The sequence below is a fragment of the Heteronotia binoei genome, chromosome 6, assembly GCF_032191835.1.
Source record: "Heteronotia binoei isolate CCM8104 ecotype False Entrance Well chromosome 6, APGP_CSIRO_Hbin_v1, whole genome shotgun sequence".
Classification (NCBI taxonomy): Eukaryota; Metazoa; Chordata; class Lepidosauria; order Squamata; family Gekkonidae; genus Heteronotia; species Heteronotia binoei.
In genome coordinates this window covers 96,802,475-96,823,930 of record NC_083228.1, presented here as the reverse complement: position 1 = coordinate 96,823,930, position 21,456 = coordinate 96,802,475, and the positions used below count along the sequence as shown (strand labels likewise).

At 47.1% G+C, this 21,456-nt stretch overlaps 1 long non-coding RNA gene across 1 annotated transcript in view; it reads right to left on the bottom strand.

Moving 5' to 3' along the window:
• Window positions 1–209: 209 nt before the first annotated feature.
• Window positions 210–21,456, bottom strand: part of LOC132573375 (uncharacterized) — an 81,851-nt gene continuing 60,604 nt past the window's right edge. Inside the window, exons 2-4 of the long non-coding RNA XR_009555531.1 lie at window positions 19,410–19,688; window positions 7,426–7,472; window positions 210–776 (exon numbers count right to left, since the gene is read on the bottom strand). This is a non-coding gene — a long non-coding RNA (uncharacterized LOC132573375). The remainder of the gene's footprint in view (window positions 777–7,425; window positions 7,473–19,409; window positions 19,689–21,456) is intronic.

Here is a 21,456-nt window from a genome sequence, read left to right as displayed (position 1 = left end):
TGTTGAAAATTGTATGGTCTTTAACTAAATGCTGTGAAAATCTGAAGTATGAAGATTAGCAATTTGGAAAAAAAGTCATACCTGTCAACATTTGAAAATCCCTCCCAATAGAGATTCAGATTTCCTCACTGACCTATATTTACTGCCTTTATTTCTGTTACGCTTAAAATCTGCTCATCTATGCTTAAAACAAAGCCAATGAAACTAGGTCAGGTTTTTAAATATTTGTGTTTATTCTGACAGCATTCCTAAATAGGGATGGGCACAAACCAGGAAAATGTGATTCAGTACATGGTTCTTGGTGCACCAGTCTGCAAACTACAAACTGTCACAAACTTTTAGCTGCCAAATCATGCTAGAGATACCAAGCTCACAGGAGATCTCTGGCTGACTCTCTTCTAACGGTCCCTCCAGGAAAGTGCTTTCTGGGGAAAATGTGTGCACCTCAAAGGCATCATCTGTCTGGCATATGTGCTTCAGCTTGTGATGAAGGGCTGGGGAGCACTGCGAAAGCCTACTGCTCAAGGGCTGGGGAGCACTGTGAAAGCCAACCGGCATGCTGCCCTCCTTGAGATGCAGTCCTTGCTTGAGACCTGCTGGTACCTGGCTGCCCACTTCTCACACAGCATCAAGCCTGCCAGTCTGCTTCATGAAAGGCAGGGAGACAGGGATGCGGAATTCCATCTATGCAAGTTTGGTGGAGCTGAAGAGGGCTGCAAAGGATGTCACCTCCTCCATAGCCATCCTTCATGGGTATCACCTCTTCCATGACCATCCTGCATGGAGAAGAAGAGTTCAGCATCAGCTCCAACAACTGGCTGACCTTCTTCCATTTGGTGTGGGTCTTCAAGCCTTTCCAGGACACCACCGATGTGTTGTGCATCCATATGGCCGTCCTGGGGAAGTTATCCCTCCAATTTGAGTGCTGGACCAAGGGCTGGCCTCTGCGCTGGAACTGGGCCCAAAGGGGACAACTATTCTCACACAGGTCAGGGCCTTGGCAGAGAGGTTGCAGGTGGGCATCACTACCAGGTTGCATCTGCAAAATGGGAGTACAGGCTGGCCTCTATCTGTGACCCTCCCAGATGAAAGGCAGCTCTCCTGAATGCAGAGCCCCTACAATGGAAGCAGTATTTTTTGGGGGTGGGTATTATTTAAGCTGAATACAGATCAGAGAACTGTATTTGGCTACTGGTATAGTTGAGCCCATAAAAAGTTCCCCCTCTTTGTTGCTTTTTTGGGGGTGTATCAACCATACCACGAGCCAATCCCACCCAAGGAGTCAAACAGAGCTGTGCAGCTTGAAGACATTTAAAGGGACTGTGATCCTTTCCTCCCCTTCCCCCCCCCTTCATTGGTTTCAAAGAAGGATGGGGGCACTTTCTTTGAGGCCCCATAGAATTGGACCACTGATCTAAACTTTTTGAGATTTGTTGTTGTTTTGAGAAGCACAATCCGTTACGCTGCAATTTGGTGCCTCTACCTCAAAAAACAGCATCCCTGTGCCTGAGATACCTCTGGATCAATTCTCCATGAATCAATCTTCCAAGTGTCAATTCTGGATCAATGGGTAACCCCCCCCCCAAAAAAAAAAAACCAGTCTTTCTGAATATTTCCTGAATCCAAATACCATACCAGTACTGGCATTCAGGAATATCAGGAAATACCAATGTTTTTTCAGGTTCAATATACTTGAACCCGAAAAATACTGAGGTGGGTTTTTTTTTTTTTTTTTGCACATTTCTACTGGTCATGCAATGCTGTCATCTGACCTACCCTTTCTTGTGCAATCATGAGCACTGAGTCTATCTAACACCCAAGCCCCAGCAGAGGAGAGTTCACATTCAGGAGGATATAAAATGAGGATCTTCATTCAGCCAAGGGACCCAGTAGCTAAGCCCTTCTGCTCCACATGAGTCCATCTCATATCCAAACCCCAGCAGGGAAGATGTGTTGTCAACCAGGAATAAGTGATGATTATGTTCTGCTTTTAAGAAGTTCCCTGCCTCTCTGTCTAACTGCCAACAGGATAGAGGTTGTGGTGCTGAGCTGAGGGCATATATAGCATTCTGATCCAATAGAGCAGAATGGGAACTTTGTTATTGACAGCCCGCAGTACCTGTTCAACTTTGAAGAGCCCCATTGGTATTTCCAAGGCTGGGGAATACCACCCCCTGTTGCTTTGAAGTTTTGTGAATGGTTTGAGTGGCAAAAGACTGGAAATATATCAGTTCACAAACCACCATGAACTGCCAAAAACAACATGAAAGTTCATGGAATGTCCATGCTGGTCACCCTGCCATAAACATTACTTTGCAAACCATGAACCAGCCAAAATTCACAACAAACTTCAGTTCATGCCCATCCCTATTCCTAAATGCATATTAAAGAAGATGATGAGATTGAATTTATACCCCACCTTTTACTACCCAAAGGAGTCTCAGAGCGGCTTAAAATCTCCTTTCCCACCCCTTCCCCCAACAGACATCTTGTGAGGTAGGTGAGCCTGAGAGAGCTCTCCTGTAACTGCTCTTGAGCAGAACAGCTTGTGGCTGACCCAAGCTCACATCAGCAGGTCCATGTGAAGGAGTGGGGAATCAAACTCGGTTCTCCCAGATATAAGTCTGTGCATTTAACAACTACACCGAACTGACTTAAAGAATACTAACAGCAAAAACTTGTATTCCAGTTATGCCAGAGGCATATCTCAAACATGCACTGGGATCAGGGGCTCTGTCAGCCTTACACCAGACTTTTGCTGCCATAACATTTCCCTGTGAAACACCATGCTGGTTCATCTTTGCTAGCACACAAAGGCTCAAAATGGAAGGGAGCAGTGTCATGCACAGTGCAGTGCAATCAAATAAAGACAATGGGTTTAGAGGAGTATAAGCTTGGCATAACATTATACCAGTAATGACAGAAGTGGTCTTGCTTCTGGGTTAAATGAAGAACTAAAAGCCAGTGAAATTATTTCCCTACTTAGCGAGCCCTTTTCATTGGCACAGGAAGTCTTCACCTGTCTTATGCAGATGATTTCTGCCCAGTATAAAATGTCATCATGGACTTTGTTTAGCAAAAACATTGAGCAGGAAGGAAGGAAGGAAGGAAGGAAGGAAGGAAGGAAGGAAGGAAGGAAGGAAGGAAGGAAGGAAGGAAGGAAGGAAGGAAGGAAGGAAGGAAGGAAGGAAGGAAGGAGGGTTTCAAAAATATGTGTTGGATCCCTTAATATCAAAAATAAAGTGAGTTTTTCCCTCTGTCTCCAGGATCCTCAAGTGACAAGTCCAGCTTTTCTTTTGGAAGGGGGGTGGTTGTTAACAAACAGCAGTTATTTTCACACAGAGAGACAAAATCATTTCATAGCACAGATCTCTAGCATTTAGTTTGATGTATAAGTATTTTTATTGTTATGCACTGAAGGTTTATCCTCCATTCGTACCCTTTCCTAGTCTGATCACAAGGCAGGTGAACTGCCTACTGGGAAAGCAACTGGAGGCAGAACCAACATACTCCAGTGAAGCCTTTCTTTCTTGAAGTATGTGGTTGGTTATAGAGCCAAGACAAATGTAAGAGCATAAATTTCCCACAACATATTCCCTTGTATGTTCCTGTGGTTGAACTTAGTTTGTTTTAACATTTTCCCCATGTTGGCTTATATGAAAAATGTTCAAAAAATACAACTTAATAATGATATACAACTAATGATATTGCTGGTCTATGACCATAATAAACCACTACAACTGAAAGGACATTCTTCCTGCAGATGATAGGATATAAAGTCATCCTGGGCTGTTGCCAGTCCTGGCAGCAAAGCTCACACAGGTTCACAGACTGTAAGCCAGAAGCAAAGTCCTTTAGCTCTTTCCTTTGGACAAGCCCAGGCTTAAACTAGCTGCAAAGAAAGGATGGCAGATGTTTAGCCATAAGCCTGGCTTAACTAGCTTAGAGGTTTCTACTCCTGGATCCTCTGTTTTTTTGCTGAAATGGTTGCTACTAGCTTATCAGCCAGGACACATGTTGTGAATTCCAACCTCCCCCTTGACTCAAGTCTTTATCTCCCTTTCAATGCTTTCCCCACTGATTTATAGTAAGATGACAAGGTAGTTCCCCTGTAAATGTCTGGTTGTCATTTCCCTCGTTGTCTTAGTGCTCCTTTTCACCCTTACAGGTACATTGTTTCAATTGCAGCAGTGGAATTGCCTGGGAAGCATTCTCCCAGCAGCAAAGGTGACCTGGTGCTGGGGTAGCAATGCTCTGTCTTCTTTCCCTGTTAGTTTTCTTGTTAATAGAGTTGTTTTTTGCAGTGCAGTAATGTGCAGCACTCCCTCTTCTACTTGGATTGCTAATTGTTCAGAAATTACAAGGAACATTTTCAAACAATAACAACAGAGAAGAACTAGTGTTGACTCTGTGCACTTTGCTTGTTGTCCCTGCATCATGTTATATGCTAATTTGTTTTTTTCCCTCAATCCTGTTTATAAGTTGGAATGCTTTTCTCCCATTTCATTGTATCTGAAGAAGTGTGTATGCACACAAAAACTTATAGCTTGATTAAAACTTTGCTGGTCTTAAAGGTGCTACTGGATTCCAACAGAATAGAACTGCTTTTCTTTCCTAGCGGGGCAGGGAAGGGGGGGAAACTCTATGGCTTGACTAAATATTTCAGTATCCCTTTTTGCTTGTCTGACTGCCAAAGCAGTATTCTTGTTTTAGTCATAAATAAATTCTCATATTTCCATTGTTGGTTCAATCTGGGCTATTCTAAGCACTCACCAACCTAGAGAATGCTGCCAGCTATGCAGATACAAAAGCAGCATATCCATCTGAAATACAGCTCATCTTAAATGATCTATGACCTGTCCATCCTAACTCCAAGGCACATGTATTCCCCTGAAAGTGAGTACATTATGAGCATGAGCTCACAGCAGCTGCCCAGCCACCAGCTATGCTGAATGCCACTAACTGAATAGATATAAAACCATTCAATCACTGCTTATTTGAATTTGTCAGCGAATCATCAGCGCGAGCCTACTCAGCATTCAGCTCCAGAGAAAATGGGCATTGCAAGCCAGGAAAGTTCTTTTCTAACCTGCCCCCCCTTTTTTAAATAGAATGCAGCATCACTAGCTGTGCAGTTTGTGTGTAGCCTGAGGCTCCATGAGCATTTGGAGAGATTCCTGGAGTGTTTTAATTACACAGCTCCTATTGCATAAACCACAGTGGATTTCAGTGTTAAGAGCCCTGTCATAGATTTGTGTTTTCCTATTGTCTGTTTTATATTGGTGGTTAGAGCTGTCCCTTGAATGCAGTGAATTAGGGCCCTATGCTGTATACTTCCCCAAGTATGCTCCTGATTACCTGAGCTGCTGGCTCCCACTCCAGGTGATAGGTGGTGGCTTGAGATTTTCAAGCTACTTGGATAAACTTTCAGTTCCAATCCACAGAATACCCTTGCAAACCAAGAGTTGGCTTGGAATGGAACACTCACAAGGCTTGGGAAGACTTGTATGGTGCTGTGAACCCCTCTTAGGGATGATCTCTCTGGCAGTGATTTCATGGAGATGCTCTGGTATTGCTATACACAAATTGGTTCTTTATGCACATAAGCAGGGCCTTTTTTGAGCAGGAATGCACAGGAACACAGTTCTAGTGGGCTTGGCATCAGGGGGTGTGGCCTACTATGCAAATGAGTTCCTGCTGGGCTTTTTCTACAAAAAGCCCTACACATAAGCAATTGGATATATTGTCTGAATGTATCATGATTGGCACATTTCCTTGGATTTCATTTTTTGTATCCTTCAGACAGAAGGGAAGAGGGCTAATAAGGAAATGGATCATTCTGCAGCTCATGAAGTTTTTGGCAAAAAAATAGCAGCTGCAGAGTTGAGTAAATGTGTATGAATTCTGAGGTAATTCCATCTTATCAAATATTTAAGCAGAACAACATAAACACTGTCATATATCACTACAAATCTATTATCTTATACACAATTTGAAGATGAATTTGTTAATGCTATTTGGATTGCCTAAATTCACAGACTGAAAACCCAAGACATTATTTAGGAAACCTGAGGCATTGTCCACTGAGTGATTAAAGACCAAATTGTCCATGAAATATTTTATACAGATCTATCAACAATAACTTTTGAAATTGATCTCCCATATCCCTTTCCCTTGCACAGTGTTACCATTATCATGGGCTTAGATTTTTTATTGTTGTATGCAGGGATCTATAGAGACATATTTCAGTGAAGCTGCCCACTCATTTTAATGGGCACAGCTGACTAAGATCCATAATGCCTGTCCTCGTCTTGGAATGGATCTGTGCATTTTTCGATGCTTGCAGCCTGCAGCAATGCTGCTAGGCTGCAGTAGCAAGGTTTGCCTCCCTGGGAGGGAAGGGAGGATCTACAGGCCATTTAGGCACGTATTTGAGAGGGTGGGGCCAGGTCATTGTAATGGCCAGACTTCCTGCTTCAGTCTCAATGACGATCGGCCCTCCCGCCCGCCCTGTTTGTTATGTAAGCGGTTGCTGGTCGTCTCATGTTTGGGGGGCCGGATAGGAATTTTTTGCTCCCCATCTGATTGGCAGTTGCTGGGGTGTGTTTTTTGCCTACCCTACATAGCAAAACAGTGGATTTGGCTATCAGGAGGTGCTGTTAAATAGGTTGGTCACTTTAGTTTGGCACGTTTTTCTGGATTAGGGTACTATGTGGCTAGGGGAGGACCCTGAAGCATCCCCCTTTTGTGGAATTTGGGGTCTGGCATGATCAACCTTGGGGTTTGATGACCTGGGGTGGGGAGAATGCAGACTGTCCCGGAGGTTCGACTAGAGGGTGCCTTCCATTGAGATGTGCATCTGGTGGTTGGGCCCTCTGGGGCATGCCTCCCAGCTGGGCCAGCCTGGCGGGAGCTGTGTTACACAGCTCCAGCTGGGGGCTGGGTCTCTCACCCACGAATGGCAGGGGAGTGGTCTGTTGAGACCCCTAGCCCTGACCAGGCCGCAGTCTGGGTGCCCTTGCCATTTTATTATGATGATTTAAAAAGTGGCCCGTTATTTATACCAATGCATTATGTCCGATTCTTCATTCCGACTTGGGGGGGCAAATATTCCATTCCATTTTACCATATATTTGCACATGATGAGTGACATTATAGTTTAGTTTATTCGGTTTATAACCCGCCCTCTTGCCGAAGCAGGCTCATGGCGGCTCACAATACACTGTAAAGTCATAATAAAACAAATAAACTAAACATTAAATTAAAACAATTTAAACAATTTGATGCTAATTTCCATTTAGTTACAGATGGCATTCAGCATTCCTAGACATCCATTTAGATCTAATATTTCGGCAGTTTCAGTTAAAAGCTAGTTGAAATAATTATGGTTATTTCTTGGCAGAAAGACACAGACAACAAACGTACCATGGCATTGCAGTACACATCAGGTCATCATGGTGATCACTGTGACCCTGCATAATAATGAACAAGCGATGGTTGAGTAAAAGGAATAGATTGCCATTCAGTGGAGTGAATATCTGGTTAAAAATGAAAATCAAAATAATATAGACAAACAAAGACTTGAAAATGAATGAAAAAGACAAACATGAGCATGTTCATCTATTCAGTCACTTTGTTATCTGAAAGCCTACCAACCCTTCTTCACATTTCTTCAGAACATGTTGTTAAAAGATCAAGACACATACAGAATAATTGAACAAGTGATGTGGCACTGAAAGTAGGTGGTACCATCTGTGTCCATCTACACAGTTTGTGATCCAACTGCACAGAAGGACAGATAATCCTTTAGTGACTCAGAGTCCCTGAGATAGAATGCAGTTTACTGGCATGACAACCTGGTCTCATTTCAGAGGAGCCACCCCTCCTTTTTAATAATTCTTCTGTCCTCACTGTATTTGAACTAATTTCCTTTTTGTACTCCATATATATAAACTGCCTGTTTTACAACTACTGTAAATAGCTTGTGCAAACTAAGGAAACATGAATGTATTCTTAAGGTGAAACATGAGTTTATCTTGTGTTAAACCCCGCCGATGTAGGGGTGAGGGGGTCTGCCTTACAATGGCTTGCCTCCTTCCTCGAGGATCGGGGACAAAGGGTGGCAATTGGGGGCGAGCTGTCCCAGAGGCGCACACTGGATTGCGGAGTGCCTCAGGGGGCAGTTCTCTCACCGATGTTATTTAACATCTACATGCGCCCCCTTGCCCAGATTGCCAGGAGACACGGACTTGGGTGCCATCAATACGCAGATGACACCCAACTCTATCTGCTAATGGACGGCCGGCCTGACTGCGTCCCAGAGAATTTAGACCGGGCCCTGCAGGATTTGGCAACCTGGTTGAGGAAGAGCGGGCTGAAACTGAATCCAGCGAAGACAGAAGTCCTTTGTCTGGGTCGGGGCGCTCGGGGAGGGGAAATACTTCTCCCGGTCTTCGACGGGGCGCCGTTGAAAGCGGCGCACCGAGTTAAGAGCCTGGGAGTTTTACTGGAGCCTGCATTATCAATGGAGGCCCAGATTGCAGCCACTGCCAAGTCAGCCTTTTTCCATCTAAGGCGGGCAAAGCAGTTGGCTCCCTTCCTAGAGCGCCAAGATCTGGCAATGGTGCTTCATGCAACGGTCACCTCGAGACTGGATTACTGTAATGCCCTCTACATGGGGCTGCCTCTGTGCCGAACCCGGAAGCTGCAACTGGTGCAGAACGCAGCGGCTAGACTGTTGCTGGGACTCCCTAAATGGGAGCACATACAGCCTGGGCTGCGCGAACTGCACTGGCTGCCAGTTACATACCGGGTTCGTTACAAAGTGCTGGTCATTACCTTTAAAGCCCTATATGGTCGAGGACCTGTCTACCTTAGGGACCGTCTCTCCTCATATGAACCCCAGAGAGCACTGAGGTCAGCCGGGAAAAACCTGCTGACTGTCCCCGGACCGAGAGAGGTGAAGCTGCAAAGCACCCGTAACCGGGCCTTCTCCTCTGTAGCCCCGAGCCTATGGAACCAACTTCCAGAGGAAATGCGGGCCCTGCGGGACCTAGAACAGTTCCGCAGGGCCTGCAAGACCTTCCTCTTCAGACTGGCTTTCCCTGATCGAAATGGAAATTACGAAGGAAACCGCCATCAGAAAAAGTAAATGTAGCACTAGCACTTTTAAAAATTAACTTAATTTTAAAGCCTAACCAGATTTTAATTAAATGTTTGATGTTTGATGTAGTTTTATTCACCTGTATAATTTGGCTCTGAGCCATGTTGTTAGCCGCCCTGAGCCTGCTCCGGCGGGGAGGGCGGGATACAAATAAAATTTGTTGTTGTTGTTGTTGTTGTTGTGTTATCAAAAGGAATCCCAAAAGGTATTCTTGTTTAGAATAAAGTAATGTATAGTAATAGTGTATGTAGAGATAACTTTTTTGACACAATGCCATATTAATTTTGGCATAAGACTAATTTTTTCAGCCCCATGAAACTAAGAATGATGGCATTTTTTTGATGCATAATGTTCAGCTGAACACCAAACTTTTTTCTTGTGTTAGAGATTTACATGAAAATCTGTCTTGCAAAGAAGCCTTTTGATACAAGAGTGCAGAACAGCTATGCCTTCCAGAACAAACTGACTTATTCACCTGAATGGATCTGAGAATATGCCATCATTGCCAGCTAGTTACTCCCTTTGCCGTCTTTTGCTCAGTAGGAGGTTTGTCCAACAGGTGTGCAGTAGCTGAGCTGCCAAGAGAGCTGTTAAATCTTTGCAATTAACTCTTCACTTTGAGATGAATGCAAAAAAGCTCATGAAGTGACGTGATCATAGAACCATAGAATCAAAGAGTTGGAAGGGACCTCCAGGGTCATCTAGTCCAATCCCCTGCACAATGCAGGAAACTCACAAATACCTCCCCCTAAATTTACAGTATCTTCATTGCTGTCAGATCGCCATCTAACCTCTGTTTAAAAACCTCCAAGGAAGGAGAGCCCACCCCGAGGAAGCCTGTTCCACTGAGGAACTGCTTTAACAGTCAGGAAGTTCTTCCTAATGTTGAGCTGGAAACTCTTCATGTGACACTACATCCCAAAATAATAACTACATCCCAAAACAATCATGTGACACTACAATCCAAAATAATGTCTGGTACAGTGACTGCAGTTAGGATAGCTTTAAAAAGATTTGAAATAATCCACAACAGGCCTAAAGTCTCTCATGCTCATTTCCTAGGCTGCTGTTTCTTTGGTCCATTCTGCATACACAGGTTACATCTGATTTTCACTGAAGTTGTGCCGGTTGGGGTTCACTTCTAATGCTGTACCTGCATTCTGCGTCTTTTTTTCTCTTTCCGATTTCTATTGAGAATTGTGGTGCATCTATTCTGCATATCAATGAGAAAACCTGAGTAATGTTCTGGGGTTGGTTTCTCCTGATTGGTTAGTCTCACACTGGGCATGTCTTTTGTAATAGGAGATTCTTCCAGTTGAATTTACTGTGGGGTCACCATTAGTGTTCCCCCACCTTTATCAATAGTCAAGGAGTTTGCTAGAAAAAAAAACAAAACAAAACACTGGCAAGCACTGCTTTAAAAATTTAGTGGGAGTCAATGCTGACAACTTGGCTGGAGAGGAGGCAGTTAACCAACCAAGCTAATTTGATGAAACTGACCAAAAAGAACAGACCAATTAACCCACCAGGGGTGGGGAGGGGAAAAGTCCAAGGAAATGTTTTTGCTTTTAAAGGCTTCGAAGCAGAAAGGGCCTTTGAAAGTACAAAAGCAGAAAGGGCCTTTGACAGGCTAGCTATCTTGCAACTTCAATAAGACAACAGCACACAGTGACACCAAAATACTAAGAAACATACTGGAGGCAGCAGAGAGGACATCAATATATCTTGAAGAAGAAGACTGTAGATTTGAAGAAGAAGAAGACTGTAGATTTATACCCCACCCTTCTCTCTGAATCAGAGTCTCAGAGCAGCTTACAATCTCCTTTATTTCCTTTCCCCACAACAGACACCCTGTGAGGTAGGTAGGGCTGAGGGAGCTCTCACAGAAGCTGCCCTCTCAAGGACAACTCTGCGAGAGTCATCAATCATCATCAAGGTATCTAATTCTCAACATGTCTCAACATGTCTCAGCAGGGAGGACGGGGTATAAATAAAATTTATTATTATTATTATATGTGAATATTTAAATCCAGAGACTGGACACATGAACAGACAACAGATCTTTCTACAGAGACGAGCTTCGGGTTTGCAGAAAAATTGGAAAACTAAAGAAAAATACATTTGGGGTTACCTCCAATAATAAAAATAGCTCCAGTAGCTTAGAAAACCAAAAGCCCTCAGTTAGGCATACCAGGTCAGTGTTGGGAAATATCTGGATACTTTGGGGGTGGGGAGAGGGTGGGATTTGGGGTGAGGAGGGACCTCAGCATGGCACAATGCCATAAAGTCCACTCCTCAAAGCAGCCATTTTCTCCAGGGGAGCAGATCTCTGCCAGTTGGAGATCAGCTGTAGCAGTGGGAGATCTTGAGGCCCCACCTGGAGGCTGGAAACCCTACCCTCAGTAGAAATTGTTAGGCAACCAAACAGTATTGCCAGTCTTCAGACCTTGGCTTTTGTTAGTAAAAGGCAGAGGGGGCCTTTCCAAGGCCCTTTTTGGCCTTTGAGATTCTCCAGAAACTACAAAGTGACTTTCTACTACTCGACTTGCATGCCTCATCCAGGCTTACCTGTTTGCTGCTGTTCAACAGTAGCCACCACATGAATGTGGTGTGGTGTGATGTGGTGATTAGAGTCTCAGACTACAATTTGGGAGAACTAGGTTCAAATTCCTACTACCACAGATGCTCACAGGGTGATTTGAGGCCAGTAACACTTGCTCAGCCTAGCTTGTTTCACAGTGTTTTGTGAGAAATTGGATAAAATGGAGGAGGGAAGAATGATGTAAGCTGTTTTTCGGCCCCTTCCCAGCCGATCAGTCCATGGACTGCTGAGGCTGGGGGCCGCCCATTGCCTCCCCGCGCGGATGAGAGGCAATGGGATTTTCCGGATGGGAGGGGGTGAGGAGCAGCCTTAAAAGGCTGCTCCCGCCCCCTCAAACGCAGTTGGAAATTGCTCTCGGCCCGGGCAGGCACTTACGTGGCTGTTGTCGTTGGGGCCTCGAGAGCGTTGCTACCGGAGGGAGCCGGTGCGGCTGGAGCGTCTGTGTGACGCAGCCGTTCGTCCGGGCGTCGCAGAAGCCGGGCTCGGGTTGCTGGTCGGCGGCGCGGGATCTGCAAGCGGCGCGTCTGTTCGGGGGCTTACCCCTCCCTCCCCTCCCGCGTCGCGTTTAGGCCTCGCGAGGCCGGGAGCCGTCTGCCGGGCCGTGGGGCTTTGCGGCAGCCGCGTCGGGGTTTTTCTTTTTGTTCAGGCAGCGTGCTTTGTTTCCCAGCCTCTTGAGGGTCCGGGGGTGCGTGGGCTGTGTCGCGGGGCCCCTGTTCATCCCCTTCCACCGGTTGTTGGGGTTGTCTGCCACACCCCCCCCCTCTCTTATTCTTTTAGCTCCTGCCTTCTGGCGTCATAAGGGGCCTGGGGGACAGTGTTCCTTGCTGTGGGGTTTTTTGTGTTTGAGGCCTTGGCTGGCCTCTTGCTGGCAGCTCTGCCAAGGTGTTGGCACAGGTTACTTCCCCACTGACCATATTTTCTGGCAGGCCTGGTGTAATTGGACGGGGGCTCTGCCTGTGGGCTTTGGCGTTGGAGGCCATCTCATAAGGGGGAGAGAGTTATAACTATGGCCCCTAAGAAGGGACAAGGCAACAAAAAGGGCAAACAGCCCGCCAAGCGACCGGCCAAGAGGCCCACCCCCGAGGCGCCCCCGCTGGAAGAGAGTGACGAGGCGCAAACACGGCAAGCCATCATGTCCCAACTTGCAGCCTTGGAGGAAGCAAGGGGCGTGGCGGGCCCTTCCCGTAGGGTCTCAGGCTTGTTGGGATCGGGTCGAGCGGCCACCATCTCCTTTCAGAAGGAGGTGCTGGCTCGCCTTTCTGTGTTGCAGGAAGCCGAAGGGACCAGTGGTGTGTCCAAGGAGGGAGTCTTGCACGAGGAGGAGCAGAGCGAGGAGCCTGACGCCGTGGTGGTGATGCCCCCTGTTGGGGAAGGTAAGTTTCCCACACCACAGCAGGGTACGGTATGGCCATGGGGCCCGTTGGGTCCCAATGTAGCTTCGGTCTCCAAGCCATTGGGTGGGGCCCAAGGTGCGGCGGCTACTTATTTGGGGGCTGTGCCACCTGTTGGGGGTCATTTGGGTCCCAGTTCACTACCTCAGGTGGGTGCTGCTTCCGCTGGGCCCACGCCTGGTACTTCTGGCCTTATTTGGGGGGCGGCGCCAGTGAGTGAGGGTTTTGTAGGTAGTCTTGGCTTAGGCGGCCAGGGGCCGGCCGCATGCGTGCCACCGTGGGGTTGGCAACAAGCCCAGTCAATGTCCTTACCTTGGCCCGGGCAACAGGGCCCCCTTTGGGGTTTTCCTTCTCACCCACCTATCCCTTACGGTTCGTTGGATTTTCATGCTGTGCCGTATGGTGACCCGGCCATGCCTTTGGGTGACCACCTCACCGCTGCGACCAGGGAAAAAATCTTGAAGGGCGAATACGTTGATGTATTCAGCTTGTTATATAGAGAACTAGAGAAAAAATCGAAAGACGAGCTTGACGAGAAGGATAAAGAGAAGCTCAAGCGTCGTAAGGTTGACAGAACGTGGGCAAATTGGTTGCCTGGGTTTCTCATTTATGCGGGCGTCATTGCTAGGGCCCAGCCGTGGAGAGCAGCCCCTTTGTTTCAGTATTGCGATATTATATATCGTGCTTACAACGACTTTGCTGGTGGGGCGTGGCTCCAGTATGATGAGCAGTTCCGCATGCGCGCGGCTGTGAATCCTTTCCTGCAATGGAATCAAATTAATCAGCAGCTCTGGCTGCAACTCATGGCGCCTGCTAAACCAAATGTGGGGGAGAGATCTGACAGTGGTCATTTGGTGCAGAAGTCATCAGTACAACCCTTGTCTGGTGCCCGCGTGACCGCGGGGCAGTCGGTTCAACCACGGCTGCTTTGCTGGGAGTTCACCTCCCAAGGGTCGTGCTCCAGGAAGGCCTGTAAATACAAACATGAGTGCCCGGTTTGCGCGGGCCCTCACGCCTTCACGGCTTGCACCAGATCTAAGCAGCGCTGGCCCATCAAGCGGGCAGGTGGCGGGGCTGGGCAACACCCTCCAAAAGGGCCCCAGCCCCATTCGTCTGAGGGCTCTTAGGCGGTTGTTGGAATGTTACCCTCGTCGGGAGGACGCACGTTACCTTGCTGAAGGGTTCTCTGTGGGATTCAGAATCCCATATGAGGGCCCTCGTACTTCAGTTTTTTCCTCCAATTTGCGTTCAGTTAGGGGTTTGGAGAGTATTGTCAGGAAGAAGATTAGTAAGGAATGCGCGGAGGGCCGCGTGTTAGGCCCGTTTAAGTCCCCTCCCCTGCCGAATTTGCGCGTGTCCCCCTTGGGAATTGTACCTAAGAAAGTAGCAGGTGAATACCGGTTGATTCACCATCTTTCTTACCCCAGGGGGCGATCTGTGAATGATGCCATCCCTCCGGAATTGTGCTCTGTTAAATACACTTCATTTGATCGGGCGGTTCAGATAGTACGACGGTGTGGGCCCGGGGCGGAGCTGGCAAAGTGCGATATAAAATCGGCCTTCCGCCTCCTCCCGGTTCACCCTGGCGATTTTGATCTACTGGGCTTTGCCTTCGAAGGAAGTTATTATGTTGACAGGGCCCTTCCCATGGGGTGTTCGGTTTCTTGTTCGGCGTTTGAGTGTTTTAGTTCCTTTTTGGAATGGGCCTTACAGTTTAGGACTGGAATTCGGGATACCGTTCATTATTTAGACGATTTTCTTTTTGTGGGCCCCGCGGGGGCGGGCCAGTGTTGGTTCTTGTTGAAGGCGTTTGAGGATTTGGCCGAGGAGCTAGGGGTACCGTTGGCTCCGGAGAAGACTGAGGGTCCAGCCACGGTTTTGACTTTTCTGGGCATCGAGCTTGACACGGTGCGCCAGTTCTCCAGGCTGCCCGAGGATAAACGACTCGGCCTATTAGTCCGGATTCGAGCAGTTTTGGTCAAGCGCAAGGTCACCTTATTGGAGTTGCAGCAGCTTGTCGGTCACTTGAATTTTGCTTGTAAAGTGGTGGCTCCAGGCAGGGCCTTTTTACGGCACTTTTGTGATGGTATGGTTGATCTGCGCTTGCCCCACCATTTTACCCGAGTCACCAGAGAGATGCGTGAGGACCTGGCAGTATGGGAGTCATTTCTGCAGGATTTTAATGGTATTTCCTTTTGGCGCAGAGACATGCAGCTCGAAGCTGAGTTGCAGATAGTTTCCGACGCCGCCGGTTCCATTGGCTTTGGGGTATATTTTAGGGGGCACTGGTGTGCCGAGCATTGGCCACAGGACTGGTTGGGCACCGAGTTGTGTCGGAACCTTACCTTCCTGGAGTTTTTTCCTATTCTCGTCGCCGTGTTTCTTTGGGGCGACACCCTGGCCAATTGCACGGTTCACTTCTGGTGTGACAACATGGCCGTGGTCCATGTTGTCAATAGATTGACCTCTAAGTCTCCGGCTGTTATGCGCCTTGTTAGGGCATTTACCTTGCGTTGTTTGAAGTTAAATATACTGTTTTTGGCTAAGCACGTTCCTGGCATTTGTAACGGGGTGGCGGACGCTCTGTCTCGCCAACAGATGGACCGTTTCCGTCAATTAGCCCCGGAGGCCGACCTGTCGCCCGTGCGCATCCCGGCAGAATTATGGCAGATTGGAGGGAAGAAGTGAGCCGGGCGATACAGCTGGCCATAGCGCCAAGCACTAAAAGGTCGTATGACCGGGCGGCTAGCCAGTTTTTGTCGTTTAGAAGGGGGGCAGGATTGCAGGAAGTGTGGCCGATTCCTGTCGACCAGCTGTTGCAATTCTGCGTGCATCAGAAACAACGAGGTTTGTCAGTTAGGTCCATTCGAGGCCAGATGGCAGCCCTTGCCTTTATTAGTAAGGCCAGGGGGCACCGCGATGTCACTAAGGACTTTCGCATTCAGAAGGTATTTGAGGGTTGGTCCCGGGAAGCCGGTCCTAGGGCTGATGGGAGGCAGCCCATTTCGCCATCCATCCTGCGTGGGCTCCGTGCTTCTTGGGCTCAGGTCTGCGGGTCTGCCTATGAGGAGGCACTCTTTCATGGCGCCTCATTGACTGCCTTTTTTGGGGCCTTCAGGGTATCCGAGTTGGTCACCCTTTCACGTAATGACGTTTCTGCAAGGGCCCTGCAGTTCAGGGATGTTTTGTTATCTAGTGACCGGGTGGAGTTTAGAGTTCGACGTTCCAAGACCGACCAGAAGCAGCATGGCTGCTCTGTTAAGATCGGGTCTTGTTCGGAAGTGGAGTTATGTCCGGTCGCGGCAATGAAACTTTACCTTGAATTGCGCGGCAGATCGGATGGCCCTCTTTTTCGCCATGCCGACGGGGCTCCCTTGACGAAGTACCAATTTTGGGCCGTCACCAGCCGTGCATTGCAACGGTTAGGCCTTGGTGGCCGAAAATTTGGTACCCATTCTTTTAGAATCGGTGCGGCTTCGACAGCCGCAGCGCTTGGATACGGGGGGGACGATATCCGTCGGGTCGGGCGGTGGAAGTCAGGGGCCTATCGAACTTATGTTAGGCCTTTGAAGCCATAGGGTTGTTTCTTTGGCTTCCCCCCTAATACTGTTAACTTGGGCTGAAAACGTTATGTGTTGTTTGGTTTCAGTTCTAATAGTTTTTCTCTTCTAGGGGCTGTGGCCGGCGATGAGAGGAGGAGGATCCTTATATGCGGCCACAGCATTGTCTTTTGGGCGGCACACCAGGCCCGTCGGACGTCGATCGGCTCACAGCTGGGCCTTAGTGACAGAGCGGTAATCACCTGGCTGGGCCGCCGGGGAATGAGATGGCCTGGGCTTCTGCCTTTGCTATTCAAAGAGCGGGTTGGCCCTCCTCCACAGATTATTGTAATCCATCTGGGGGAGAACGACTTGGGTCTGATCAAGGGCAGGGCCCTCTCCATTCAGGCCCAGGAGGATTTGGCATTGATAAGGAGGCGGTGGCCGGGCGTCCTGCTTTTGTGGTCTGCCATGTTGCCGCGCCGAGTGTGGCGGACGGCGTGGGACCCTGAAGGTTTGGAGCGCGCCAGAATAAAAGCCAACCGGGCGGTGCGCAAGGCCCTGCTCGGCGGGCTGGGGGAGTATGTACCCCATCCTTTGATTCTATCTAGTTTGCCAGAGCTATACCGGGGGGACGGGGTACATTTGTCAGAAAAGGGCAATGAGTTGTTTTTGTCTGACTTACGGCAAGGGCTGCTGCGTGTTTTATAGTTTGGGGGTTCAGCGGCCTAAGCAGAGGCTTGGCGCTGTCCTTGGCAGTTTGTGGTTGGCATTATGTTTTGGGGATTGGTGAGCTCCCGTAGCATCGCGCCATTTGGTGCTGACTGTCCTGGGGAACCGCAAGCTGTACGGCCCAAGGTTGCCTCCAGGGAGTCCGATGATCCCGGCACGTGTGTGCGTCCGCATCCCAGGCTGCTGTCTGTGGGGATGGCGGAGCTCGGGTGAGCGGTGATCAAGGTGCCGGGCCGGCTGGGTCTGAGCCGTTGAGTTGGCTCACACCCGGGGCTTTGGGGGCTCGCCCAGTTTCAGGTCATGGAGGTGGTCCGGTTGACCCCTGGCATGACCTGTCCCCATGTCTTTGCCCTTGCCGTTGTTAGTTAATAAAAGTGGCCCTTTAACCCAACCTTGTGTCTGCCTCGTTATTCCGCCTGGGGGGGCAATGGAATTCCTTAGTGGAGAAAGTGTGCTGAAGGGAATACAAGGTGAAAGGTGCTGCCTCCACAAGTCCTTGCAGGTTCCCCGCCATGCAAATAGGTCCAGTCTGCTGGTGAGCTCTGCACAACTGGGCTATAGTTTTCCCAGGTAAAGTCTGCCAGGGGAGAGGGAAGCTGAAGAAGGGTGGGGAGAAGGGGGTAAGAAAGAAAGCAGGAAAAGGCAAAAGGCTATGGGGGCTTTCAGGGAAGAAAAAGAGGGAAAAGTGGGGAAAGAAGAAATGAGATGCCTTGTGCAAATACTTGTTTGTCCATTTCTAACCTGTTAACATTTGGGTTTGACTATGCTAGGATATCATACATAATTCCAAATACTACAAGCATACAACTAGCATGTGATATTCTTTTCTTTTTACAGCTCCTGCTCTTTAAAGCTTTCTTAAAACACAGTCTGGCAGTACACTTGTGAACAAAAGCTCAATCATTACAGGAATGACTTGTCTGAATCCAGCCACAGTTTTGGGCTTAGTGGTTTAACAGTACACTCCTAAACAAAGTTACACACTTCTAAGTCAATTGACTGTGTAGGATTGCACTGTAAATTATTCTGTGCTAAGAATATGAGTAGGCATGCATCAGCGTGATCCTATCTATTCCCTGGATTATATTGTTTTCATTTAAAAAAACCACACTCTCTAGGTCATAACCAGGAAAGCTTTTATAATAAAGATATTAGTATAAAAAGATAATATTTTTGCCTGGGGAGAAATGTAGTTAGGATATGAAGACATCAGGTAAAAACAGCAGGAGTCAAATCTATTATAGACACAAAACTATCTGAAGCAATTGAAATAAGTGACTCATTGTACTTAGTTTGCATGAATGGATTTCCTTTCTTGTTTTATCTTCATAAAATAAGACCAACCTAATAATCTTCCTAAATAATCACCAAAGTACATTACATTTTTCTGTGCTTTCACCATCTGTCTTGAACAGTTTTCCAGTTCAGTGCTTGTTAAAAATGAACACAGTTACTTGTTTATCCAACTTGTGCATTGGACAGAGACAATCAATTTCTAATTTGGCTTATAGGGTCACTCCCACCTTCAAGTCCTGCTCATTCTCTAGGTCTTGTTGTGTATGCATGGCATAAACAAAAATATAAATTATTTCAAGACTGTTACTTGAAAATCAAGTATTGACCTCTGTGCAACTGGGAGTATGCAACCTAATCTGGTATATATACTTAGGTAAAGTGAGCTAAGATTCCTGCATTTCTTTAAATTTTTTTGATGTGGGTAGCTATTCTTGGCAGGCTCTGATTCAAATGTTATTGTTCCTATTTGCATAATGATCTCAAAACTATTATGATGCAATTTTTCTGCATTCATAGAAAATACATCATCAACCTTCTTTGTTCCTGATATTATTTTTAAGCAAATGTCACATGGTTACAACTAACACAATTATTACAAGAAACACACGCACACAGAAACGTTTTTAAAATTTAAATATGAAATGCATTCTTAAAATACTATTACAATATACTATGCTCACCCATACCTGTTCACCCACGAATGACCTGGCAGAGAAGAGCAGTAGCTGAATAAGATATGGCTGAGTCAGTTTCTCCTCCAACTCAGGCAGGTATTTAAAGCTTAGGCATGCCCAGTGATGTGAACTGAAGGACACTTGTCCCTCTCCTTCTATTCGGGTCACTAATGAGGATTGGATAGAACATATGGTGGGGAGAGAGAGAGACCCAATCTTTACTCAAATGTTTTCCCTTCTTCTCTTGTTTCTGTTATTATCTTTTTCATTGTACTGTAAGCATCTTTGAGCCTTTATTGGAGAAAAAAATATGACATAAATGATTAAATAAATAAATGCATACATACATATGCAGAATAGAGGGCAGTTCTAGCAAAAATTTTGCCTCCTGTAAGAAAATATCGTAATCACCTGCCTGGTTGCCAGGGTGCCTGGAGACTGAACTCACACACATCTGCTAGGAGAACATGGGTTTGGCTGCCAGACTGGAAAGGACTTATGAGTACTAACAGCCACAATGCTAAAACAGCACTCCATGTTTCTGGAGGAGTGCTAGCAAGGAGAACGGATGGTTTCCAGTCGCTTCATGCAAACACCATCTCTATTGTTAGAGCGGAAGAAGGTGTGCCTCTAGGAGCTATCCAGGCCATGCGGTTTTCAGCCTTGACTATAGAATCCACTTTGGGAGGCTAACACCAGCTATCTTCCAGCAGTACCAAGACTCCGGAGGGGAGGGCGGGATATATATAAAAATTGTTGTTGTTGTTGTTGTTGAGGCTCATGTACTCAACAGATGTCACCCATCCATGAGGCCATCAAGCTTATCTAGGTGTGGACCCTGCCGGACCGCCTAAGCCTTTATCCAACGGAACTATGGACAAAGACAGGTGCCAAGAAGAACACTGAAGAAGAGGAAGACCATCTTCAACCAGAGCCAAGTCCTTTGTGTAAACCGGGTGTTACCTAGGTAGTAATTTGGCCATCTATTGTCATCTTTTTAGATAAATTTAATAGTCTTAAGTACCCCTCGACCCAGTGATTTCCCCCATTCTTTCCCCCAACGGTCATCCTGGAGCTTCCCCACCCTGGCTCATTGTTACCTAGAGGTCCAATCAGGTAACCAGGGCCCAAGCTTGTTCATTGGTCAGTTGTGGGTACCCAATTAGGTGCCACCAATTAACTTGCTTTTGGCTACTGCAGAAGTCCAGCCCTTATGGTCACTGCAGAGCCTCCCCTTTTTCTGCCCCCATACCTCCCATCCCCTGAGGGTGTAGGGTAGTCTATTTAACCTCTGACACAACTCCACTCAGGTGTGCATCTAGCAGTACCACAGTTCCGCTGTCTAGATCCATCCCTGATTCTGGCCACAGTTGAGGGTCCCATTTCCCCCGTCTTCTTTTGCTGCCATTGGAGCCTTCCTTGAAGACGACGATCGGTAATTATCACCCTGTTTGTCTATCCATGTGTTGTCTCTATATCTCTCTCTTTTTCCTAGGACTGTATGTATGTTTCATGAGCACATTGCCTTGTATGTATGCCTATATTTTTCTGGAATAAATTTAAATTGTTTTACTTAATTAGAGTCCTTGATAAATTTAAGCATTAATTTCTGGACGTGGATCCTGTATACATAGATAAAGATCCTGATTAAGCTATGTGTCCACCTGACAATTCCCCATCCTCATTTTGAGGGCATTTTGGCTTACACTCCACATGTAATCGTTTGTAAAATTCTTGTAGATTAAGGGAATGTCCATTCTAGTTTTATGAGCCAAAGTGTGTGATGATCCTGAATCTGGTTCCAAGGCAGCATACTGGCCCTTTTTCTGTGTGTACTGCAGGGAACTACATTTCATAGATGTAGATAGAGAGCCAGTTTGCTGTACTGATTAAGTGTGTGGTCTCTTATCTGGGAGAACCGGGTTTGATTCCCCACTCCTCCACTTGTACCTGCTGGAATGGCCTTGAGTTAGCCATAGCTCTGGCAGAGGTTGTCCTTGAAAGGGCAGCTGCTTGGAGAGCCCTCTCAGCCCCACCCACCTCACAGGGTGTCTGTTGT